The sequence below is a fragment of the Corvus hawaiiensis genome, chromosome 19, assembly GCF_020740725.1.
Source record: "Corvus hawaiiensis isolate bCorHaw1 chromosome 19, bCorHaw1.pri.cur, whole genome shotgun sequence".
Classification (NCBI taxonomy): Eukaryota; Metazoa; Chordata; class Aves; order Passeriformes; family Corvidae; genus Corvus; species Corvus hawaiiensis.
The window spans coordinates 11336902-11363132 of record NC_063231.1 but is presented as its reverse complement, the minus strand read 5'-3'; the positions used below and the strand labels follow the sequence as shown (position 1 = coordinate 11363132).

The 26231-nt window shown below is 51.0% G+C and overlaps 1 protein-coding gene and 1 long non-coding RNA gene across 3 annotated transcripts in view; one reads left to right on the top strand and one right to left on the bottom strand.

Moving 5' to 3' along the window:
* LOC125335852 overlaps nt 1-2279 on the bottom strand; it is a 30681-nt gene extending 28402 nt beyond the window's left edge. Inside the window, exon 1 of the long non-coding RNA XR_007207565.1 lies at nt 1774-2279. This is a non-coding gene — a long non-coding RNA (uncharacterized LOC125335852). The remainder of the gene's footprint in view (nt 1-1773) is intronic.
* Nucleotides 1-26231, top strand: part of SHISA6 (shisa family member 6) — a 183766-nt gene that overhangs the window by 71010 nt on the left and 86525 nt on the right. The gene's annotated exons all lie outside the window — the stretch shown is intronic.

Genomic DNA, 26231 nt, shown 5'->3' with positions numbered 1-26231 from the left:
AGGTGATTTTTGCTGATGTCATTTATTTGTTGACTTGGGCTGGAGGTTTTTTTGAGCTCTGTGATGTTCAATGAACTGTACTCGGTGAGATGGAGATCCCTGGCACTGAAGGGATAATCATTCGGTGACAGCAAAGGACAATAAGGTTGCAGAGCAGAGAGAATGAAAAATCCCCATCCCCGAAGTGGCAGAGCAGGGACAATCCATCTCTTGGCCTCGGCTGGCAAGGAGGGAGTTGCGTGGCTGGGGAATAGCCTGCATGGCTCAGGGGAAAAATCAGCATTTCCAAGGAAAATATTCATGCCATCATAGGTCTGGAATAGTTTGGGTGAAAGCAAAACCTCACACAACAGAGCTGGGAGCACTAAAGGCTCTGCAAATGAATCTGCAGGTGCCCAAAGCTGAAGAAAGGGAAAACAAGTGACCATGTGGTGACAGGGTGAGGATTCATCCGACAGCACGTAGGAATCTGGCCTGGAGACAGGCTCCAGGTCTGGAGAGCAGCTCCTCAAACACAGCCCCATCACTGTCTCCCTGCAGTCCCTGCATCTGTTGTTATCCTCCTTCAAACTTCCACCCTGAATGGAAGAGACGTCTCCCAGCTGCAGTGACCCCAGAGCAGTGGGGGGACGTGCAGGAGCCCTGCTTTAGGGAGCACTGGGTGCCCGTGGGAGTCCAACCTGCCTGCTCCAGCAGCTGCACAGAGGCCTCAGGACCTGCACTCGCAGGGCACACATTTCCCCCCAGAAGAAATGATCTGAAACCAAGTGAGGACAGGAGGATGCTGGTCCGGAGCCAGGGAGAGGCTTAACCCTTCCTCGGCCATGGGGAGGGGGGAGGCTCCAGCCAGGCAGGACATGGATAACGAGCTCTAAAACATCCCTGCACGGAGGCAACCAGACCAAAAGGACAAGGACTGGCCCTGGAGGACGGTTCTACATGTGCAGATGGAAGGTCAAGGCAGCGGCTGGAGGAGGCTGTGAGGCCCTATAAAAGCAGCTCTGAGGACAGGCAGGGGCAGGGGCTTGGCCCCGGCCTCAGGCAGGGACAAACAGCCCCTCTGCATTGTCTTGCGTTATTTTTGTCTCTACTTTGGTGCTTCCAAAGGAAGGCTGAACCCCCCTGCTGTCACAGGAGCCACGAGCTGCTTTTGCCTTCTTTTGTCTGCACAATTTCCCAGATGAACGAGCAAAACGGGGCTTTGGGAAAGGGGTCCCATGGGAAAAGCAGCCTCCAGGAGCTGTGTGCCTTTGTTCCCTTTCTCTGTAGGGCTGCAGCACAAGGAAGAGAGAGCTTTGGGTGACCATGAGGGCAAGGGTCCCTGTCCTGGTGGGTGGGGGAGTGGCCGTGTCCTGCTGTGCCCTCTGGGGCTCTGGGTGGGTTCCCAGGGGATGGCGAGCCCAATTTGGGGCCCCGTCTGCCAGGGGAATTGGCTCCTGGTCCAGGCAGACAGATGGGCCAGAGGTTTGAAAGCATCCCCGAGGGCACCAGAGCTGGCTGGAGGGGAGCTGGGCGGGCTGGGAGGGAGCAGGCAGCGTGCAGAGCCCCAGGAGCTCGGGCTGAGCCAGGCAGCGGCGGGAGGAGGAGGCCGGCGGCGCGGCGCAGGATGGATTGCCCGGCATCCGCCCCTCTCCTCACAGCATCCCTGCATCCCTCCCACGGCAGCATCACATCCTCCCCTCCTGCAGCTCCCTGCGCCTGCAGAGGCCTCTGCCTCCTCCACCTCCTCCTGCCTGACTGCCCAGCCGAGAATTAACGGGAATCGTGCCTTACCTTGCCTGCACCTGCTCCGGGGGTCGTGGGCAAGGGCAGCGGCGTTGTCCCGGCGTTCCGGCGGCAGGGGCACTGTCACAGGCTGGCAGAGGTGCAGCAGGTTGCAGACACACAGCAGACACGGGCACGGCTGCCGGGCAGGCTGCACCGTGGGCAAGGCGGGCAGCGTGAGCAGGCTCGGAGCGGCATCGCTGCTGTGGGGACCTCCCCGGGAATAAAACCCACCCGGTGCCAGCTCCTGTGTTCCCTGCTCGTTACCTTGAGCCTGACTGCAGCACAGCCCTGGCTGCCTGCTGCCAGCACAGCTGGCTGCCAGCGATGTACGGAGTGATCGATATGTTTGGCTTTTCATCCATCGTGTGCATCTGCTTTCATGCTTTCGGGATGGCAATGAGATTTGAGGGCAGGTCTGAACTTTGTTCTCGTGTCATTCACCGTCTGTGGCCTGAATGCAGAGTCCAGGCAGCCTCTTGCTGCTCGCCTGGCCCTCTGGAGAGCAGGGTTAATGACAGCCCCTCCTCGTCTCTCCCCCAAAAAGCGCCAGGCTTAGAATACAAAAAATCCGCCCAGCGCAGCCGGGCACTCTCCTCCACAGACAGACACGGCTGTGGAGTGAAAGCCAGAGGAAAAACAGAGCTCCCGGTTTGTTTACTACCTCTTGGCACACATCCATGCCCAGCTTTTTATATCCCGCTGCCAGGCTCTGCAGCCTGGGTGAGCAGGATGAGCTCTGCCCCGGCTCCCGGCGCTCCGGGGGGACCATCCCGGGACCCTGCTGGGCTGAGAGCTGCGGGTGTGCAGCTGCTGCCTGCACGGGGAGTTCCTGAGCCGTAAATACAGGAGTGTGAAGGTGTGCGCTGGGGCGAGAGAAGGGATTTCAGCCCAAGCTGCTCTGGAAAAAGCTCTTCGCTGGGTGTCTGAGCTACCACGGGAAGCAAAGCTGACGTCATTTCTGAGCAGGGAAATTTGTGGAGGTTTCTGGATAGAGGAAGGAGAGGAAGGCTAATCCAGAAGTACTGATACACAGGGCGAGTTTTAGATGTGAACCAAGGCTCACAACAGGAGGTGTTTCGGCAAAGACCTTCATGCCCTGGGTCAAGGGAGCAGCAAGTTTAAAAAAAAAATAAATTTCTGTGAATTTTATTCACAGAATATTAAAATTCCGTGTAAATTTTATTGTTTAAAAAAAAAAAAAAATTCTAAAATTTTGTCCCTGTGATGGAGGGAAAATGTGACCATAATGCTGCTTTCACCTAGAAGGTAATTCCAAAATAAGTAACCATAAAAAGAAAGAAATAAAAAAACCCCACTCATTAACATAAACCCAGTTTCACCAAGGACTGACTCCAGCCCTTTTCCAGGGGCATTGACAATGCCAGGACAAGGCCAGGCTGGATGGGGCTTGGAGCAGCCTGGGACAGTGGAAGGCCCATGGCAGGGGTGGAATGGGATGGGCTTTAAGACCCTCCCAACCCAATCATGATTCCATGATTCTATGGCTGTCACCTCCATCCAAGCTCTTCACGCTGTCCCTTCCCCAGTGCTGGCCCCTGGAGTTCCTCCTGTGCAGCAGAACCTGTTTTCCCTCTGGAAGCATCCCAGGATTGATGGGAGCACTCCCCTACCCCTCCTCTCCACCTCCCTCTCCCTCGGACTTCAGAGCTCCCCACAAAGCCCCGCTGCCTGTGCTGGGTGCAAGAAGGGGCAAGGTCACTCCCGTTAGGTGCCAATCCCAACACGTGAGTGGTTCCTGGTTCCCCAGCCAGGCAGGATGAGTGGGAATTCTCTTTCCAGCACTCACAGGAATTATTTCAAGTCAAGGTGGCCAAGCCCTGGTGTTTCATGGTGAAGGTTTTGGTTGGGGTGTGGTTGAGGTTATTGATTCATGTTCAGATCAGTTACTGTAATAAAGGGAGTAAAGAATGCGGGAGCTGTTAGGAAACAGGGTTAATCCAAATAATCAGCTTTCCTGGGATGGGAATGGCCTGGATCCTGCAGCACACGAACGAGGCTGGAAGCTGCAGCACCATGCTGGCCGTGAGTGTGTGTGGCATTAGCAGGAACAGTGGCACAGACACCGTGCAAGGAAGGCGCCTGCACGTGTCAGCTCATTCCTCACTGTGTTCGCATTTCCCTCCTTTCCTTCTTTTCCAGGAACAAGGAAAAAATATCCTTGAGGCCCCTTTTAAAGAGTCTCAAGCATCCAAGTGATGCTTTAACAGCAGCCTCAAGGGCAAGTTTAGAGGCCAAGTATGGCCAAAGAATTTCCAGGGCCCAGCACAGGGAGGAGCTGGAGCTGCTGGAGAGAGCCCAGAGGAGGCTCCAGGATGAGCAGAGGGATGGAGCAGCTCTGCTGGGAGGAAAGGCTGCGAGAGCTGGGGGTGTTCACCTGGAGAGGAGAAGCTCTGGGGTGACCTCAGTGTGGCCTTGCAGGGCCTGAAGGAGCTGCAGGAAAGATGGGGAGAGAGGATTTCCAAGGCAGGGAGGGAGGGACAGGACACAGGGAATGGCTTCAGACTGAAGGACTGTAGGTTTAGATGGGATATTGGGCAGGAATTGTTCCCTGGGAGGGTGGGCAGGCCCTGGCACAGGGTGCCCAGAGCAGCTGGGGCTGCCCCTGGATCCCTGGCAGTGCCCAAGGCCAGGCTGGACATTGGGGCTTGGAGCAGCCTGGGACAGTGGGAGGTGTCCCTGTCCAAAGATTTTATGATTCTGTGATTCTCTTATTTCTGGGATGTCTCAGAGGTGACCCAGAGGGAAATCCCTGAGGGACAGGTACTGCCTCCATCCATCCTGCCCGGCCTTGGAATGATGAAACATGGCAGGTATTGGACAAATCCCAAATCTCGGGGTGGAAATGCCCCTGTGGGGTTTGCTGTAGGACCAGGTGTGTTTGAGGCACTGCAAAGTCTTGGGTTGGAGAACTCCTGGGAGAGGATGGATTTGGGTTCCTGGGAGAGGATGGATTTGGGTTCCTGGGAGAGGACGGATTCAGGCTCTGCAGTGGCTCCCCGCAGTCCTGCAGCCCTTGCAGGGTTTGTTAAGGGTTTGTTCCCGTTCCTCACAGCTGTTCCAAGAGCAGTGCCTGGCGTTCTCAGAACTGCTCTTAAAACATTACCATATTTATAAGTAATGCCCTAATTTGAAGGGATATCGAGTTCTTTTGGATGTAAGTAGTTATTAATTACAATGCAACAGGAAAATTCATTAGGGAATAGAATCAAACTTTCAATTAATGTCATTTTTATCCGGGAACATTAGATGAGCTTCTTTTTTTTTTTTTTTCCTTGCCTTTAACAAGGATCTGGAAACATTTGCTAATTTCCAACTATTATAGTTCCTTCTATGAAATAATGTGAGCTCTCATTTGCATATAAGAAAACATTCTCTGTATTCACTGTGACTCTGAGCTGCCCTATTTATATCAGGAAATTGAGCTGAAGACTCCCTGTGCATTTCAAGGGGAGGCTTTTCTCCTGCAGAAGAGCAGAACATTTTTCCAGGCCCTCACTGAACTCGGGAAGTTATTTTGGGAGGCTCTAACCCTGGGCTCATTATTCTGGGGGGCTCTAACCCTGGGCTCTGCACGAGGCTTAGCAGAGGGGCTGAGGAAAAGCTCAGGGGGTTTCTCGCTGAGTGTTCCACAAACATTTCCCTTGGTCTTTCTCTGAAGTGCTCTCTGCACTTCTTGTTCCAAATCTTTTACTTTCAATTTCGTTTTCAGCCTCAAAGCCAAACCTGCTTGATGCAACAAAGAGCCTTCAGGTCCCAGCTGTGAGTTCCTTATCACCTCAAACTGAACAAATCAGCACCTCCAGACTCCTTTTGTCGGGAACTTCTTTTCTTTTCTGATCTGTGAACATTTTCAGGTCCAGCTTAGCTTTTGTTCTGTTGTTTCTATACCTAAGAGGCCATTCCACAGCATCCCCAGCTTCAAGTTCTTGGAAAATGGATCTTCAGTGCTGTTCCATGTCCATCTAAGCTCTGAATGGTTGATTTTGGTTATAACTCTGTTCTTCTGATGAATCCTGAACAGCCACAGGAAAAAAGTCTTGCAGAGGCTCCCTTTGTTCCCTCCTTCAGAGCTCTGATCCACATCTTTTGTCTCCCAGGTTTCCATGTTGGTTGTTGCTGCAACCATCAGATAAATCACCTGCATAAAAGAAAAAAATTAAAAGGAGCAATAGCAGTAATCACCATCCCATTAATGATCTAAATGCTGAGGGCAGGACAAGGCAGATAATTAATTTCAATTTTTAAAGCAGAGAAATCCATCAGTGTTTCATTTGATCCCAGACAGTTTTATTTTGATTTTATAGTCCAAAAAAACCATTTCAGATCCTTGCAAAATAACTTCATTAATTTGGTCCTGAGCTTTCTCCAGTGATTAAAAAAAAAAATTCCCAGTTCAAAAATCCCTCTTCCCTCGCCCCATTATCTTATGAGGAGAGGAGCCCCAGGCCATGGGATAAAGGAGAACAAAAAGACGCTTTGGGTAAGGGACAGGGATTTCTCAGAGAAACCCTTTTCAGATAAAACCTCTGGGTAGCTAAGCCTGGGGTTCAGCTCTCAGAGCCATCCCCCTCCCACCGAGGGCATTACAAAGAGCTGGCAAAGGCAGCCCCAGAGCGGCCCTGCCCCTGGCAGGATGCTCCTGAGCCGGGAGCTGCAGGGAGGGAATGTCAGGGAGGAAATGTCCCGGCAGTGGTCGAGGGATGGAGGGCTCCTTGTGGGCACCCCAATATCCATGACCCCCACATCCAGCTCCCCGAGGGTGAAGAGGTGCAGCAGCATCCCCAAAAGCTCCGGGTGCTGTGTAGGACTCCCAGGCTGACCTGGGCAGCTCCTGCCTCTCCCCACACCTTTCTCCTGCCCTTCAGCTTCGCTCCAGTCACTTCTCCTCTCCCCAGGCCAGCCTGTTCCAGGCTTTTGTTCTGTCGTTGGATGGAAACTTCCTTCAGTTTTCCACTCGGAATTTATTCATGGCTAGTGCCTCCCTTCTGTTCTCGTGCCAAGTTTGTCTGTTAGATCTTCTCCCTCCCCAGCACTTTCCCTGCCCACATTTATTTATAGAAAGCAATCTTTGCCTTTTTTTTTTTTTCTTTCATTTCTGCCTAATTTCTTTTCCCCCACAGAACCCTTTAAGCTCTTCCTTACCGTAGCAAAGCCTGGCTTTTGGCCAGTTGTCCAGCCTTGCTCTGCACCCACATTTTAGAGCTGTGCTCCTCAGCCCTCCCTGGACTTGGAGGTTCCTCGGGGCGCGCAGGAGTTGTCAGCAGCTTGTTTTTCTTGGTGAGCCTCAGCAGAGCCTTTCAGCTGTCTCTGAGCCCTGTGTTTTTCTTGTCAGGGTAATGTGCTTAGTAACAACACCTACCACTTTCCCATGTCACACTCTGCACTCCTCCGTCAGCCACGCAGTGACTGGCACGGCAACACAAAGAAATTGCTTTTAACCAGCCAGGGGAAAATGCTGCTTTCTTAAATAACCTCTGCCTCCTCCAGGTAGCTCTGCAGGTCACAGGATTCCAGTGCTTTGGTGACTCACAGCTCTCTCACCTGGCAATTATAAGCTCAAAACAATTACTGAAGCCTTAAACAAACCTTTTTTTGGGTGCAGGAAGCTCAGTGACACCTTGCCAGTGAGTGCAGGTCTGCTGGAGTCACTGCTGCTTGGTAAAAATGCCGTGGCTTGAAGCGAGAAAAGTATAAATAGAGATTTTAATATAGCTCAGTAATACATCACTGATGTTTTACAGACGAGGAGGGATAATATATTGTGATAATATAATAACAGTTCCTGGGAAAAGTGTATTTTTGGATGAAAAGTGAGAAGAAAAAAAACCAAACGTGTTTTGAGAATTGAAGAATGTTTCGAGTTTTCAAAACACGGAACCCAACAGGAGGATATTTCAAAAGGAATTCAGTTGTTCAAGGGAGATGTTTGTTCCCTTTGAAAAGATCATTCCCCTTCCAACACTGGTTTTGGGCAGCCCTGTCCAGCTGGTTGTGGCTGAAAGAAAAACCAAAGGAGGCTCAGGAAGGGGAGCTGGGCTGGTCCCAAGCACGGCCCTGCCTGGGAGTGTTCCTGTTTCCAGCTCGCTGTGGGAATATTCCCATTTTTATGCTAAAACTGCATCTGCTGGGTACCCAAGCTCCACCTCTGGAGCATCCCTGGCTCTGTGCTCTCAGCTTGGCACTCCGGGGACATGGACCACGTTCTCCTGGAGCTGGGGAGCTCAAGGGTCTTGCAACTTTTGGGGTTTTTTCCTGGAAAGGCAGGACTGGGGAAGAGTTTGGGAAACTCTGGGAGCCAAGCTGACCTTGAAAACGTGGGAAGTGGCAGCACCGTGGGCAGGGAGGGAGTGAGGGAGAGTTCAGAGCCTTCCCTGCAGTCACCCAGCGAAGAGCTGAGAGCACATCCCGGTGAATCCACCCAGGGCAGGCTTGTGCTCCCAGCTGTGGAGCAGGGAATGGGCGCACAGGCTGCACACGGAGCACAATGAGGGCAGGTGCTCACTCCAAGGCCCCCAAATGTCTCCTGGCACAAATCCTGGACAGCCTGGAAGCTTTTTCCATGACTCCAGGATGGGCCAGCAGTGCAGGATGCAAACTGGCACACAGATAATCAGCCCTAGTTAGCTAAATAATATCTAAATTTGCAGGTTTCAAAACCTGTAAAGATCAGGTTTTGTCAAACAGGAGGTAAAATGTAGCATCTCACTTAAGCCAGAGGAACACTGGGAGATGTTAGCACAGAGATTTTAATACTCAACTAATTAAAAAAAAAATTCCATCTCTCCCACTCCAGGGGGATTTGATTCCTTTTTTTAATGCGGGCTGGAGGTACCACAGCATTTGCAGATGATGTAATTAACCTGACCTATTTGGTGGCTCCATATTAATGTTTCTTTGGGATGGATTTACAAGAAAGCCTCATTATTAAAGACTTCAGAACAAGATTTATTATTATCTCGTTTCTCCCCATTCATTATTCCCTTCTCCTCAGCTGGAAGTGAATCAGGACCCCCAGGTGCTTTCCCTGTGGCTCCCAGGGATCTGGAGGAGACTGCTGAGCCTGACCTCCATGCTTTGCAATTTTCTGCCTTGCAAAGTGGGTGCAGAGCTCCAAGCACTCCAGACGTGCACCAGGTTTACGTAATCCATCCAAAGAGCCGGAGCAGAGCTGGGCGAGCAAAGGGCCGGGAATTCTGCAGCTGCTACAGATTGTTATTCATGGGCACCTTTCTTCTGGCAGCTCCAACCCCAACCCCACAGCTCCCACTGCCTGCAGTGCACTGGAACATTTTCAAAGGCACCACGTCGGGCTGGCGCCCGGGAGGCTCCGAGGGCAGCGCGAGGTTGTTCATTAATCCCCATTTGTAAAAGCTGCCAAATCCCTGAGCTCAGCACTGCTTTCAGCTGCAAGGGGGTTTTTTTTTTGGACTACAATGGGTTTAGAGAGAAGTCTCTATCAGAATCAGAGCATAACATTCAAACTTTTTTCCCCCCTAGAACAAACTGTTACAGAGGGAACTGCAGACAGATTTCTATACCTGACTTAACTTCAAAGAGTAGAGCTCAGCCCAAACCCCACGGCAGGCTTGGTTTCATTGATTGCCAAGGGCAGAACATTCTTAATGCATTGGTATTAAATAAACAGATGGGAAACTAACCCGAGATTTAAATTTCTGTTGAGATAATGTCGAAAGTTTATTGACCCAAGGGTGCTGGTGACTGAGTTACTGCTCCACATCAATAGCTGTGGCCAGGCCTTCTGTAGGACACTGAGGAATGGGCTCAATATTTTGATGCCTCGGTTGGAAGTAAATTTTAAGGCCCAACAACAAATGTGCTTTGTTTGGTCCACTGGGAATCTGTCTTTAGATACAGTTCAGCCCCTGCTTTCCTCCAGCGCAGGGTCCAGCCATGAGGACAGGACAGAGAATATTCCAGAGGGTGCCAAGGACCAAATTCCAGTCTCTCTGAGCACAGGATGCTGAATAGGGCCAGCAGTGCCACACATAACCCCAGTTTAACCAGCAGAAATTGTTCTCCTGGGTCTGGCTGGGCCCTTCCTGGCAGCAGGAGATCTCTGCTGGACACAGTGCAGAGCTGTCCCTCTGTGTTATGCCTGTGCACTGGGAACTCCTCCTGTCACTGGACACAGGAGATTTATTGAAGAGATGAGGCGGCCCCGGAACCCCGTCCCTGCAGGAATTAATTGGCCGCTGCTGGAAAGTGCAGCAGCAGCGTTTTGAGAGACATTATCTGCTGTCCTGCTTGGATTAAGAATTCATAAGGGCAGAAATCATTCCACAGGCTTTGTTTTGCTCTAAGTTGTACTTTTACACAAATTATCTGAGGAGAGAGGCTGATTAATGACAGGGAAAGAGTGAGCTCAGGAGACAATCCATCTCTTCTCTATCTCATCTCTCCCAGCTTGCAGCCTGCAGGACAGTGCAGCGAGAGCAAAGCAAACGCTCCAGCTCCTGCCTGGGGCTCCTTGCCCATTTCCCATGGCTCACTGGAGTTGCAATAAACACAGACTGCTGTAAGAAGCTGTCAGAGCTGAGGCCAGAGGACAGAAACTGTCACTCCCAGCAGCATCTCTATCCTGCTCAGAGCTGGTACCACGGCAGGAGGCTGCTGTGCCATGTCCTGAGCACCTGGCACCTGCTCCAGGTATCCACTGGGTTTTCACGAGTGAGATGGATGGATGTGATTGCCTTGTCTGTGTCCTGCAAACCCTTATATAACTGGGTTTTATGTCACATGCCCCCATCCTTAAGATTTCAGATCCTATCCCAGCTTCCCAAGCATGGTGATAGTGGTTGGAGTGAGCTGGAGCGGTGATGGGACAGAGGGGCAGGAGGGTGACACCGGCGTTTTCCAGATGAATTAGAGCCTTCATTTCAATATTTGCAAGGCCACACTGTCTTCCCATCCCTTGTCTGGATGTGGCACTCAGTGCTCTGGGCTGGTGACAAGGTGGGGATCGGGCACAGCTTGGACTCAATGACCTTGAAGGACTTTTCTAACCTGAGTAATTCTGTGATTCTATAGAAGCTCCTGAGCTGGAAGGGCCCCACAGGATCATGGATCCAGCTCCTGGCCCTGCCCAGACACCCCAACAACCCCACCCTGGGCATCCCTGGCAGCGCTGTCCCAACGCTCCTGGAGCTCTGGCAGCCTCGGGGCCGTGCCCATTCCCTGGGGAGCCTGGGCAGTGCCCAGCACCCTCTGGGGAAGAACCTTTCCCTGATCTCCAACCCAGGCCCAGCTCCAGCCACTCCCTGGGGTCACCAGAGAGAATAAATGACCCCTGAGAGCCTCTCCCTTTGTGGGTCATCTCCAGTGACCCACCCGGAGCACTGAGTGGGGATCCCCATCCCAGCAGATGCTCCTGCCCCAGCCTGGCCTGGTTTGCCTGGAGAGGATCAGCAGGAGCACAGAGCCCCCTCTGCTCTGGCTGCAGAACGAGCTATAGAGAATGGACTCCAGTGAAATGAAGCTCAGAAAATGAGCTCTTCAATGGAACAGAGCAGAGCTGCAGGGACTGCAATTAGACCAGATCAAAAGTGTCAAGGGAAAGGACAGGCTGAGCTTAAAATGTGCAGAACTTAGAATGGAATCGCAACATTCCAGAGCTGCTGTGAGGATCAGAGCTGCAGCCTCTGCCCCACAAAGGCATTTTGCCGCCATTCCAGGTACCTGGAGAACCAGGATTGGGATATCAGTATGCAGGAAGGAATCAAAGCAATGAATCTGCTAACAAATGAGAATTGCAAGAATAATTGATTCCGGGAGAGGAACACAGCAAACAAAGCCCAACAAATTCCTTTCTGCAGAACATTCTTGCTTCCAAAAAAGCACCATTTGGAAACACCACTTCACAGAAAAGGGGGAGGGGAGAGAGTGATGGTGTGACCTCTGCTAAGACCTTGACTTTGTATCTGTAGAGGAGCTGGCAAAAAGTCCATGAGGTTCTTCCCTGTGAGGGTGCCAGGCCCTGGCACAGGGTGCCCAGAGCAGCTGGGGCTGCCCCTGGATCCCTGGCAGTGCCCAAGGCCAGGTTGGACATTGGGGCTGGGAGCAGCCTGGGACAGTGGGAGGTGTCCCTGCATGGAATGAGATGAGTTTTAAGGTCCCTTCCAACCCAAACCATCCCAGGATTCTATAACTTGGGGGCTGAAGGTGGGGGCTGGTTTCTGTGAGGTTGAGGTGGAAAAAAAGAGCAGGAGAAGGAAGCGAAGGAGGTGGAGGGAGCTCCAGACCTCCACCAACCCTGAGATGGGGAAGGGCCAAGTTGCAGTGCAGACAGCAAGAGGATTTTGTGGAAGGTCATAAAATGATGAGGGGAGAGAGAAAGCAGGAGATGATCCCAGAGAACAGAGCCAGAAATCTTTGATGCAAAGGGTTGAGTGCTGGCCGTGGCCTGCACAGACACGGTGAGAATGGGGCAGAAGGGTCAGGGGTGGTGGAAAGGTCTCACAACCTGCAAACCTCCCAAAGTGGGAATCCCACATCAGGCTGGTTTGAAATGCTGCATCATCTCCATCCTAACAGGGAAAGGGGCGGCTGAATTACCTATGAAACAGAATAATCAAAAGTGATCTTTGCAGCTCAGAGGCAGCAGCTGAACGACCACAAGGGAAGCCAAAGGCAGATATTAGCTCTCTGATTTAAAATTAAAACAATTGATCAATTGTCCTTGCTGGAATTAATAGCAAAACAAACAGGCCTGCAATATTAAACTGAAATTCACTGCCTGGATCCAAATGTATGGGGGCTCTCAGGACAATCCTGGATATTTATTATGGCTGAATGAATTGCATTTTTATACATAAAATGAAGATATTGGGCAGTTTGAAAAGTCAAGGTCATTCTGAAAAGAATGGGGATTTTTGGATTTATGTTTTGAAAGTGTGGGAATCCGGAGTTTGCGGATTCAAACTCAGTGCAGCTGGGAATGGCAGCGGTGTCTGGCGGTGAGGACAGGGAGTTTCAGTCATTTTTATACTGCAATCAAAGAATCTGCAGCTTCTGTGCTCTGGGTGAGGAGAGGGGGCTCTGGTGTTGAGTGTGATCAGCCCCTCATGGGTTTGGCTGGAGCCTTTGTGGCAGAATTGATTGGGATTTGGGATGGAATTGGGGTTGAATTTCTCCTCCTGGTCCCTGAGTGAGTCTGTGCTCACTGGGGAGCTCGGGGTACCTGGGCTGGGCTCACACCTGGGGGTGCTCACTGGGAACAGGAAAGGCACAACAAAGGGGATGTGGCCAAACACTGCTCAGCACTGCAAAGGGGCAGAGGGGAACCTCACACTCACCCAGTCCCAGACTGGTCTGGGTTAGAGGGACCTTAAAGCCCATCCAGTGCCAGCCCTGCCATGGCAGGGACACCTCCCACTGTCCCAGGCTGCTCCAAGCCCCAATGTCCAGCCTGGCCTTGGGCACTGCCAGGGATCCAGGGGCAGCCACAGCTGCTCTGGGAATTCCATCCCAGTCCCTCCCCACCCTCACAGGGAGGAATTCCTTCCCAATATCCCATCTAACCCTGCCCTCTGGCAGTGGGAAGCCATTTCCCCCTTGTCCTGTCACTGTGTGGAAAACATGGAACTCACTGGGGATGTAGCACTAAGTTGCCTTTTGGAGAGAACAGCGATGGGAACCTCAGGGAGAAGTTTGGGTTCAGTAAAATAAAAAGCAGCAGAACGTCCCTGCAGAGCCTTTGAATGGAGTCACATCAGGAGGAATTAACAACCCAGGCCTGGCTTACTCCGTGTGCAATTCCCTGTAGGATTTAACCCCTCCTTGGATCCTCCTTCCAAGGATGTGACCCAAGGTGTGTTCTGTGGTTCTTGCTGGGCTGTCAGCACTCAGGAGCTGCCCCTGGACTGGCATTTCCCGGGATGTGGGTTCAGAGAAGGGCTCCAGCAGGAGCTGAGGGCTGGGCTGGGCTTCCCGCCTGGAATCAGTGCCTCACTTCCAGCTGGGAGATTTTTGGCCTGTGTTTAACAACGTGTTTCATTGCAAATTCCGTGTTTCCCTTTAAATGACAACTGAAAGATGTTTCATAATGAGCTAGCTCTGAATGAAAATACAAATGACTTCCCCTGAAGGACCTCGATATGAAACATTTCATCTGGAGTGGAGGGAATGATTTCTTTGCTTTCCTTTGCCTTAAACAGATCAGCAAAACAAAGATGAGTTAATAAAATTGATTCTGCCATTTTTTTAAATAAAAAATTCAGGCATTTGCAAAATGCTGCAAATAAAAAAAATTTGCAGCTCCAGTGCACTTAACCAAGACACTTCCTAGGGATTTCTAAACTCCAGATGCATTTCCTCCTTCCTGTTCCTCAACTCCACAACTCCAGTTCCTCTGCCGCCTCTCAGAGCTCCTTCTTGATGACTTGGAAGAGTCTCAGGGATGAGCTTTCCCCATGTGCCATGCAGGACAAGTTCCCTTTGGAGCTGTACCCGCCCATAATTCAGCAGAGAATTATGAGCTGGGGCAGATGTGGGGCCGTGGTTCCCCTGGCTGAACATGCATTTCTCTGGCAGAGGGATCATCCTCACACCAGTATAAATCAGGAATTTCTCCTTAGCAATGATGATTTCACAGCCTTGTGCTAGTTACTGTTTCCCCATTTGTGCCAGTTTTGCACCAAAATCTGGTGTTTCTGAGGCAGGTGTGGGGAGGCTTGGCCGTACATAATTTTATAAATGTGGTTCTGCGGATGTTGTTGCTCTGTGCTCTCCAGAAACCCCCCAAGACTCCCCGCAGGTTACCTGTGAACTCTGGCCATTTCTTATCTCATTCCCCCCCAAACCTCCCTGGAATCCACCCATCCCTCCCAGGACTGGACATTCTGTCCCGTCTCACACAGCAGTGGAAGGGGCTGCCCTGGGATGGGGTGGAGTCACCATTCCTGGAACATTTGATGCCTGAAGAGGCCACCCAGAAACAGAGACTGGACAGGAGTAAGGGAATAAGGCAGGGATTTATTTGAAAGGCCTTCAAAGGTACCCCTGGGGAGCCAGAGGCCACTGCCAAGATGGATCCCAAGGTGGACCCCAGGTCACGAGTTCTTCACACTTTTATAGGTTGGGTTCATTTGCATAGCAGGGTTCATTCTCCAATTCAAGCTTCAGTTAATGATGTAGTTTCCCCAAGCTTGCCCCCCTTTTAGAGGCTTTGGTTTACACATTTTGGGCCTAGGATGGTCTGGGTGTCCTTGGAGAGCAGGCCTGGAGAGGCTTTGTTATGTGTGCCTGGCATAGAGAGCAGAAGTTAGTGGGCTACAAGAAACTCCAGAGTTACACACCGGGCAGTGCAGGATTGGAAAAACATGAAAGTTCAAACCTAAGGCAACACATTCAACACCCAAGTGGCTGTGGCCCTCCATGATTTGCTCTAGTGGGCATTGGTGGGACTGGGCTGTGTCTTGGGGGACTTTTCCAAAGATTCTGTGCCTTTTTGCCCAGCTCTTCTCCAAAGGCCTCTCAGCTGCTGTCACCACAGCCCCAGCCGCCCTGAGAGCTGCCCCTTGGAATGTGTAACCACAGGGGGACAACAGAGGCAACCCACGAGGGGCAAAGGCTGTCTGGCACGTACCGAGGAGGAGAGGGTGACTAAAAACTCTGTGGTTGAGGCAGAAAGCAGCTTGGCACCTTCCTGTGCAGGTCTGAGGTCACACTTAGGCGTTTCACCGGCGCTTTAGAGCAGGGCAAGGCTCCTTCCCAACAGGACACGCTGCAGGGCCTTGTCCCTGCTGCAACGTGGCACCTTGGCTCTGCGGGGAAGGCAGAGGGTGCCGTGCCCTGCAGTGACCTTGGAAATGAGGATGAACTGCTCCTCTATCCCACAGTCCTGGGTAGGATAGGGCTGTAAGAGCTCGGAGAGCCCGGAGAGCCGGCAGCAGTGATGGCTCTTCAGTTCAAAGTCCACACCCAGGGCCTCAGAGCAGCACATGAAATATTCAGTGCAACACTTCAAAGCTCGCTGTGCTCCTTGCAGGGAGCTCAGCAGCATGGCCAGGCTGTCCTGCAGCCACCAGGGTCGGCAGAGCTGTGCTGGGAGCTGCATCTTCCCAGCCCTGCAGCTGGAGCTGTGCTGGATCAGCATTTCCAGGCACTGCCAGGAGCCACGGGGACCACACCGACTCCTCAGCCTGAAATCTTGCATTCAAACTCTCCCTACAGCTCTGCAGCGCTACTCCGCAAGGATATCTTACAAATATTCCTGCAGAATAGGCTGGAGAGGCACTTTGGATAAGGGCCTGGAGGGACAGGACAAAGGGGAGCACCTTAAGCTGAAGGAGGGTAGATTTAGATTGGATGTTAGGAAGAAACTCCTCCCTGTGAGGGTGGGCAGGCCCTGGCACAGGGTGCCCAGAGCAGCTGTGGCTGCCCCTGGATCCCTGGCAGTGTCCAAGGCCAGGCTGGATGGAGCTTGGAGCAGCCTGGGACAGTGGGAGGTGTCCCTGCCCAGGGCAGGGGAGCTGGAACTGGATGGGCTTTAAGGTCCTTCCAACCCAAACCATTCTGGGATTCTGTGATCCGGGTTTAATTTAAAGATTTCATCTGATGGAGACTCGACACCATGCCCAGATTATTTATTCCAGCTGGGAGTCTCCTTCACTCGGGTATATCTGCACCCACCTTGCAGGACCAGGGCTGCTCCAGATTCAGCTCCTCCCTGAGGGCAGCCTTTTCCGACTTGACAAAGCCACATCCCAATTCCCAAGCTCTCCTCTTGGTGTGGGAGTCTGTAGATTCTATTTGTCTCACAGCAAATCTTCTGCTTTGGTAAACTCAGTGATTCAGATCCCACTTCTCACCAGAATTGTGTCCTCCTGACCATGGGGTGCTCTCAGAGCAGGCTGTGCCCCTGGCTTGGTCTCACAGTCCCCTCCAGCACCCTCTGCCAAGGGAGGGACAGGGATGGAGCAGGACATCGCTGCTTCTCTTCCCTGCATGCTCTTGGCATTCCAAGAAGCTTCCCCGTTGGGCTCAAATCACTCTTCTACCATCAATGAAATTCACAGGGTATTTGGAGCATTTGTGTGATTTTTCTTATGTGAGTTAAATTTATGAGAGGAGGGAACTATTATGGGATATAAACGATTGAGGGAATGGATTTGTCTACTCAGAGCTATCTGGTTTCACTGTAAATTGCCTAAATGGGCAGGAAGGAGGTGTTACACAGCACCTTTGGAGTGATTTTTCCCTCTTCTGCTTTGGGACTTGTGTAAGCAAAATGCTGTTCCAAGGTGTAAGGAGGGGACATTAAATAAATAAAGCACCAATTGCCGAGATCTGGAGATTGAAAGTGTTTACAAAAAATAACTCAAAAGCTCTCCAGGGGCTGACTTCCACAGCCTGGCAGAGCTGAGCTGAAGGAAACTCTCATATTCCAGAACACTCAGGTAACATTTTTCAGGACAACTTGTGCTGATGGGCTTTAGACAAGAGCGTTCAAAGGCCTGTCCTGAGAAGGTACCCCAGGGTCTGGCACCAAAATCCAGGTTGGATGGGGCTTGGAGCACCCTGGGATAGTGGGAGGTGTCCCTGCCCATGGCAGGGGTGGGACTGGATGAGCTTTAAGGTCCCTCCAAACCCAAACCATTCTGTGATTCTATGGAAAGACCATCCCAGGAACTGCTGCACACACCTGGCCACATCTGGGGAGTTTGAAATCACAGACAGGGCAGCATCACCCTCAGAGATTGTGATGGGCAAAAGGACCTTGCTGTATTTTATGTACACAGGGCTCAGAATTCAGTGTATGGATTTAAAAGTCTACTTGTCCAAAATGTCTACAAGGTAGAGAAAAGCCTAGCAGAGAAAAACCTAATTAATAAAACAGTTAAAACTGTTATAGAGAATCTGATATGTACTTGTCAGTCTTCTCCTGGGTAACAAAGGGAAACAGCCTCAAGTTGCACCAGGGAAAGTTTACATTGGATATTAGGACAAATTCCTCCACTGAAAGGGTGGTCAGGCTGCCCAGGGCAGTGGTGGAATCCCCGTCCCTGGAGGGATTTAAAACGTGAGTGGATGTGGCACTTGGGGACATTTGGGGACAAGGGCTGGTGGTGGCCTTGGCAGTGCTGGGGGAGCGGTGGGACTTGATGAGCTTGGAGGTGTTTTCCAACCTTAATGAGTTTGTGATTCTGTGATAAATCCAGACCAGCTTGAGATCAAAAGACAGACTGGAGATTTTTGCTGGTGATGGGAAGGGATGTATTTCCTGGCCTGCAGTCAGGACAGCCTGATGGACTCTATCACGTCACCTCTTTGGTAGGAGAAGTCTCTGTGCCATCCCTGGCAGGAGGGCTCCAAACCTGTGATCTGACTCTGCAGAGCTTTGGCCCTGCTGGATGAACACACCCAGCAGTGCCTTTTTGGGCAGAGTAGAAGCTCAGAGAGCTGGGGTCACTGGGGGGTGGAGGGGCTGCAGTTTGGGACTGGATTGGCATGGGAAGCAGTAACTTGGGTATTTCACAGCACAGATCGAACCTGTGCATCCCTGCTGGGTCCTGGCTGCTCCTGCCCTGTGGCCACCACGAGTTCATGCTCTACTCACCCCTTCCTGTGCTGCTGCCGAAGCCAAAGCTCTGAATTTGGTGTCACATGGAAAAAAAAAATTTAAAAAATAAAGAAAGCTGGAGCTTTGCAAACCAAGTTATTTGTAGCAGACATGGGACTTGCCTGAGGCACAGGGAGAGCTCGGGCTGGATCAATGGATCCCTGTGAGGAAAGGTTTTGTGGTGAAGAACTGACATCACTCCAGGAACAGTCTTGCATAAAATCTGACACTGCTGCGCTGCTTGTTAGCCATGGGATGGGTTGTTCTGCACTTCTCTTGCACTGCAGCATCCTCCTGAACCACCAAGAACTCAGTGGGGGCTGGAAGAGCTTCTCTTAGAGCTCTGCAATGGATGGAGGAGATTTAAACAGGGCTCCTGTGCCCAAAATGCAATTTATGGGTGAGCTGGGGTCTGCCTGTGGAGCCCAGCTACACAACCTGGGTCACCTCCTGATGTCAGTGGGAACAATCCATCCAGCAAGGTTAAAGGACTGGATTAAATTAATTCCAGAGCTTGTCCAATAAGATAAAGCAGTGTAGTGAAGGTAAATATTTGCAGCTTTATTTGCTGGGAGATTAATGTAATTGGTTTGGATTCCTTCACATCCTCCAGCCTCTTCATAAACACTGCACACTGTTAAATGCTGCAATAATGAAGGCATTTTGTCTTCATCATACTGGAGGGCAAGAGGCAGGGGAGAGCTATTCTTGCAAAATATTAGCCCAGTTTTGCACACCCCAGAGGATCTATTAATTTAGGTTACAGTCTCTGCAAGGGCTGAGCTCCGTGAGCATGGGAAGCTTTCCATAACCCACCTCCACCTCCTCTGGGGCTTTTCCCCCCTTTCTTCCTTTTTTTTCCCATTTTTTTCCCATACACCCAGTGCAGAACCCGGGCATGGAGTAACCCAGAGTGATCCAGTTTGTCTGGATTCCCTCCCCAGGGGCTGCCAAGTAGGGCTTGGGCTGCTTGGAAGATTCCACAGCTCTGTTGTGGGGCACCACTGCTGTGAGAGACCCTGATCTGAGCTGCCAGGTGATAAAGGGAGTGACTGATCGAAGGAACTGGGCGGTGAAGGGGAAGGGAGGGATTGATGCTGGGATTGATGCAGCCCCAGTAACCAATGCCATTTCCCTCTGCTCCTGTAATGGGACAGCAGAACGTGGCTTTTCTGGCAAAACTGCAGATTTAGGGACTGGATGTGCTCTGGTTTAGTTGACAAGGTGGGGTTTGGTCACAGGTTGGAGTCGATGCTCTTGGAGGTCTTTTCCAACCTGAATGAATTGAGATTCTATTCTGTAAACTCAGCATCTCTGGGAACAGAGACCCCTCTGGAGACCACCCCGTCCCACCCAGCTCAGGGCAGGCTGCTCTTGCACTGATTGTCCAGGCCTGTGTCCAGGTGGGGTTAGGATAGGACAAGAGAAAAGCTCTTCTGTGTTTAAATGGAATTTAAATCGTGTTTCAGTTTCGTGTTCACTTTTTGGTGTCCTTTCACTGCGCACTGATGAGAAGAGCCCGGTTCCATCCCCTCCCCTCACCTCCATCCCTGCTGAGCCTCTACAGCCACAGGGATCTTCTCCCTCTCTTTCTCTGGCCAGGGCAAAGCCCTCCCAGTTTCCTCTGATGCAGGTGGGAATGGAAATAGATTTCAGTGCTGTTTTTCAGAGTGTTTGGCTCCTACCCTTTCCCTGTGCTCCCAACGCCCTGGGAAACCCAGCTGGGCAATGGCAATGGGACAGAAAGCAGCTCCTTCGCCCTGTGAGCTGTGGCACAAGTCTGGAGTTTGGGTCAGTGGTGTCCAGCCCCAAAGTGTAACTGGGCTCTCACCCACTCCTGGCCAAGCTGCCCCTCTGGATGGGCACTGCCAGCCCTGGGTCCCAATCCAGCAAAGGGAATCTGCACCAATCTGTGCAAAATCAACCCAAATCCACATTCCCTGATGTGGGACAGGCCAGGGACTGGAGCCTGCTGGTGTTTCCTCAGCCCATCAGGCCTCAATTACCTGCTGCTTTTCCCTATACCCATCCATTCAAGGGCTGTTTCGGTGCTCAGAGCCTGCTAAGGACTTTGGGGACTCTTTTAGAGATCCACTTGTCTGTCTCTCTGCTCTGTGATTTCCTCTCCAGCCTGCAGACGTTCATTAGTGGAGTGTCTCACGTTCATTAGTGGAGTGTCTCACAGAATTCATACACAATCCATGATTATTGCCACCAAAATGCCACCGGCCACATCGGCCTGGATAACAACAACAACAACAACTACAACAATCCAGGCCTGACGAGCTCTTTAAGCAGTTCCCAGCCAGGTATTGATTAGGTGGCTCTGGCTTAGATATAGAGGAGCAAGAGTTGTTCATTGCAAATATCCGATCATGCATCGTCCAGCAGCTCTCGCTTGGGAAAGCAGAGTTATCCCTCTGATTTCCCTCTCTCCTGGGTGTGGAAGCCAAGTGTAGGGGATGTGGGGAGTTTGTGGGGCTGGAGGGGTGTTTGACTAAGGACAGGGATGTGGGACACCAGTGTAAGCCCCAGCTGCAGGCAGCTGCCCTCACCAACCTTCCCACAATCCCATTTCTGGAATAACATCCGGCTTTCCCACACCAGAATTGAGTGGATTTTGTCTTTCCAAACTCCAGTCTGGTTAGGAAGCCGGAGCACTCAGCAGGATTTTATTGCTCCAGCAATGCCTGGATGAGATGATTTAGTGGCCAAACCAAACTTAGGACAGATAACATTGTCCAAATATCACTTTGTCCCCTGCCTGTGGCACCGTCCCTGCTGGGAGCAGGGGTAGGTGAGGGCTGTGGGGAGGGGACCCTGCTGTCTCTCAGCAGTGACTTTCAGCTCTAAAAGTCTCTACTCAACCCACAAATGGGTGTCAAGACACAATCATCACGTTACTATTTCTACAAGCTCCCTGTGGGTGACTCTTCCAACTGCAGTGTGGATCAAAAATACGCCAGAATGTGAACAGAAGGTAATTTTAGGTCTGTGATTTCTTTATAGAGATTATCATCAAATTTAGATCTGTTGCTGTCAGCACAAACCACCCACCCAGAGACCTGGTTTTCCTGAGGTATTGCAGACAGCATTTCCCTTTTTGGGAGCTCTCTGAGTGCCCCATTTCCTACCCAGCCCTGCTTTGCCTTGGTCAGAAAACTCCCATGGACCCACCCAGTCCCATCCTGCCCCACAGCTCCTCTGGGACAGCAGAGACTCAGGAAAAAAGCTCCAGAAAGCACAGAATTCTCTCTCCCATCTCCTCACTCCTACCCTCTCACAAGGCATTGAGAGTGCCTGACTCCGCACCTGGACTCCTGTGTCATTTCATTACTCGCCTGTCTGATCTGCTTTTCAATTCCCTGCAGATTTTTTGCCTTTCTTTAATTTTTTCCCTTCCCATGGCAGTGAGGTTCAGAGTTTAATCAGGCATTGCTTGAGAAAATGCTTCCTTCCGTGCTCTTTAAGCTCGCCGCAGCGATCCCTGCCTTGGGTGGCCTCTCACGCCTGCCTTTGACAAAGTGTGAATAATCTGTCCTCACTGCCTCCTCTGTCATGTACTGTTTTAGAGCCCCTGCTCCTGCCTCCCCAGGGCGGGCCTGTGCAGAGAACTTCTTGCAACGTAGCATCCCAATCAACCCCATAAATCACAGCTTGGGAACTGGAGAACATCATCTGTCCTCAGCTAATGCCACAGCGAGCCAGGAAACGCAGCTCTGGGGACCTGACAGACACAGGAGCTGAGCCATGGGATAATGTAGGGCTGGGACAGGGCTGAAAGGTTGGATAACACCCCATCCTGGGGCCGTGGGTGCAGCCTGGGGGCTCCAGCTCTGGGTTTGTGGAGCACTGTCCCTTGGAGATCGACATGTCCTGGCAGTGGGATGCACTGGACTGGTCAGCTTCCTGCTGGAGTGTGTCAGGGATCGAGGACAAACCCTGCTTGTTGTGACAGCCCATAACCAGGGCTGCTCCTGCTGCCCCTGAGAGGGTCAAACCCTCCTGGGGATGAGGGTCAGGGCTTTTCTTGTTGGAAGTCCTGCTCCCCCCGATGCTCTGTCACTCCCAGGGACTGTCCCTGCTCCCAGCACAGCCCTGAGCTTGCTTTTCCTTCTATTTACACTCCTCCCTTCCCTGAAGCTGGAATTCCTGGAGCAGGAGCTTCAGGAAATTTAATACAAGCAGCTTACAAAACATCGAATTCACTCTCAGAGTTACTGTGGCTGAAGTCCCCTGAATCACCAAGTGGTAACACTTTCCTTTCTAAAGGAAAGGCACCACGTCATCCACTTAGTAATGGCTTTATCATTCTTTAATTGCTGCTTTTGTTTCTAAACGACAACAACAAAAAAAGATAAAATAAGCAGGCAAAGAAGCCAAGAAAAGTATATATTTACATCAGATCGATTGAGATACATGAATGAAAGGAAATGAACCAATTTGCCAGGCAGGAAAGGTTAAGGATGATTACATGGATTAAAATCTGTGCAATCTCTTTGCAGCACTACTCATTCTAGACCATGGTTGCTGGAACAGAAATTGTCCTGTATTTTATACCGCTAAAAAAAAGGGTTTTAATGCACTAGGCAGAGAAAGAGAGAGCTGGTGGGAGCTGGCCAGGCTCTCCAGTGGCAGGCAGGAAACTTTGGTCACTGGGATCTTTGATCTTGGCATCGCTCAGCTCCTTCCTCCCTCTCCTTTCTGTCTCCTCAGCAAAGCTCTCCCAGATTTCCTTCCTCAGTTCTGTCTCCCACTCAAGTGCTCTCCCAGGCTGCTCTTTGTGGTGGTTCCAGAGCTTTTCCAGATTTCTCCTTGTTGTCAAATCCCCACTTAAGAAGTCCTGGTGCCAACCTGGACTTGATGCTCTGGGAGATCTTTTCCAGCCTTAATGATGCTGTTCTTTCACACCCGCTGCTTGTTTCTGAGACATTTCCTCCGTGTTGGGAAGGCCTCAGGCATTCTCCTTTACTGCTTCACCTCAAAACAGGACAAATGGAAAAGATCCACAGAAATTCAGGCTTCCCTTTCAGCGGAGAGCAGTTCACACGTTTCAGCGAGGAGATTTCAGAAGTGCAAATGTTTCTGTAGTACACTGAAAAATATGAATGAAAAGGAACACGCCGGAGCTTCAAAATAGCCTGGGGTGAGATTTTTTCTGATGAGGAGGAGACGCAGCGAAAAAAAACCCCAAGATAATTTTATGCACAACCCAAGATGGAGCAGGGAGCCTTTTTCATGTCAAAAATGGATCATCCTATTTTTGAAACAATGCCTGGTTTTGGTCTCCACGAAGCTGTCCCTGTGAGGGAGCGCTGGAGCTGAGCTGTTCCCTTTCCCATTCCCTCCCCAGTCCGTGTGTGTTGTGTGTGCAGGTGCCCGGGTGCTCGACAGGGACAGGGACTGAGAACTTGAGTCAGAGCCACCGAGAAGAAATTCCCCAGGCCCCAGCAGCGCTTCTTCCTTTTTGGCAGGGGTCATCAGCCTGGGAGGCTCATGGAGGTCATTTGGGATGTGTTAGAGCAGCAATAACCAGGCTGGATTTTCAGCCAGTCCCAGGGCAGCACAAACTTCACTTTAATTACTTGAAACTCCTTTTTTTTGCTGGTGTCTGAGGCTCAGCTGTGCAGTCTGTGTCTCTCCCAGATCCCCTCCTGGCTGCTCTTTCTCCTGCCCGTCTCTCCAGTTGCTCACAGGGAGGGAAAAATGTCTGTCATTCTAAGGACCATTCCTGCTGACTTTGTGTGCAGCAGAAGGGAATTATTGATGGGCAGATTTCTGGGCTCTGTGCTTAATAACAGAGCACACAGGGCCACGGAGGGCTCCCGCCAGCTCCTGCAGGGTGGGGAGTGCCAAGAAAACAATGATAAGACAGACAGAGAAATGTATAAAAGTAGAAATAAGATGAAGAATGAGGGGTGATAATTCTGTATTTGCCTCCAAAGGCAACCCCTTCCTTTGAAAGCTGAGCTCAGGACCCGTGCCCAGTGATCAGATCAGATCCACACAGCTGGGAATTGCCACATGGAGCTCCATGGAGGAGAAGCTCTGGGAATATCTCAGAGCTGAGCTCCTGCTGAGGACAGACCTGCCCTTGGAGCCAGGCCAAACTTAGAGAAAAACAACCCAACATCAAGGGCAGTGTCACGTGGCTTGGGGAAAGGGATCTTGCATGCTGTGGTATAAATTATGGTGGAAGGATGAATAGGGAATGTTTTCAATAAAACACAAGGTTCTGCTGTGCTCCTCCATTGCTGGCATCCAGAAAACTCCAGAATGTGGGAAGCACGAAGGTACCTGGCTGGGATAGTACAAAAGCCATGTGCTGTGATGTCTGAGGAGAAAAGGAGCTCCACCAGTTTGTTGGAAGCCTGGAGAAGCTTTGTGTGAGCCTGGTTTGGTCCTGGCTGTGGGTAAAGGCTGGCTCCAGCCCCGAGTCAGGCTGGAAACCAGCGCAGTGATCTGCCTTGTTACGTGAACAAGGGACACAAAAATCACTCCTTTGATAATCAGAGAGGCTTTCTTCAGCTTTATCCTACCTGCTCAGCCTCCCCAGCTGCACTTCTGTTAGGAGTGCAGGAAAAATTTCCATCCACTCCTGCTGCAAGGGCTGTTTACAGCAGCAGCAGCAGCAGCCTGTACGAGTTCAGGAATTATGGCATTAAATCCTTGGGATTTAATTACCGACATAACCAATCCTGCAGGACTTCTCTCTCCATCCTACAGGTCTGAGGGTGATTCCTGTGCAGCCCCCATCGCTGGGGACTCACAGCCCCCTGAACCTCCTGTGTCAGAACCACCTCGTTGCTGGCCACAGGACAAAACCCCACAAAATCCGCCTGCAGCCCCTGCCCTCCTGTTTATCGTGGTTTTTGTCATGGGGGTGCCAGGTCACCACCTCTGTTTGCATCCTCAGCACCGTGCCAGGTTGGATGCCCCTCTCCTCCCAGCCCCACCTCGGTTTCCTTGGCAGGCACAGAGCTCTCCTTGTCTCTCTTCCCACCTCGTTTTATTTTTCCTGTGGAGGCAAGACATCTGTACTTTCATGTCTTTGTATGTTCTTAGCCTTGCTCCACTTCTCCAGACCTTTACTCACTTGGCTCGGGCTCCAGGTACCAGGAGTAAAACATATATTTATGGAATAAGTCATTTTAAAATTTGTTCTTGCTAATTACTACCTTCGTTACAGCTCAGTCCCGAGGGAGCGCTTGACGTCTTGAGAGCTTTCTAATCAAATTGTTCTAAAGCTCATTTTGAGGTTCATTAAAACATGGGAGGATCTTTCATCTTTATATAACTTTTGGAACTGCTAATGGTCTTAAATAAAATAGGAGCCTTGTGAAAAATGCACCAAATATACCAGGGAGGCTTTCGAAGAAAGGAGTGAGAGGGTGATAATTTAAAAGCGTTTGTGAAGAAAGTTTTCCAGGTTAGTTAAAGGAAACGGAGTGGAAAAAGTTTTGTGGGTTCAGCACAGAGCAAAACTGTCTCCTGGGCTAAGGTAAAGAGTGAACCTGCTGGGAATTCTAACCAAGGGATGGCATAAAACCCTACGGCCACGTCTGCAAAATCATGGCTGAGCCCCATCACTGCATCCAGCTGGAGGAGGATCAGTGTTCCACAGATAAGTCAGTAGGAAAAACATTCCAGAAAGGAACAAGGTCAGTCATATTCCCAGTTCCTTTGTTCCTAAATTGCTGCCTTACCTGCTGGGGGTGGGATGCTGAGAAGCAGCTTTGCTTCTTTGCAAGTACACCCTGCACATCTCCAGCTATTTAATAGCCTGTAGCCATAAGGGAGCCAGGCCCATATTTTCCCCCTTAATTTACAAGATCGTTTGCACACTGGGATGCCAGATGGCCTG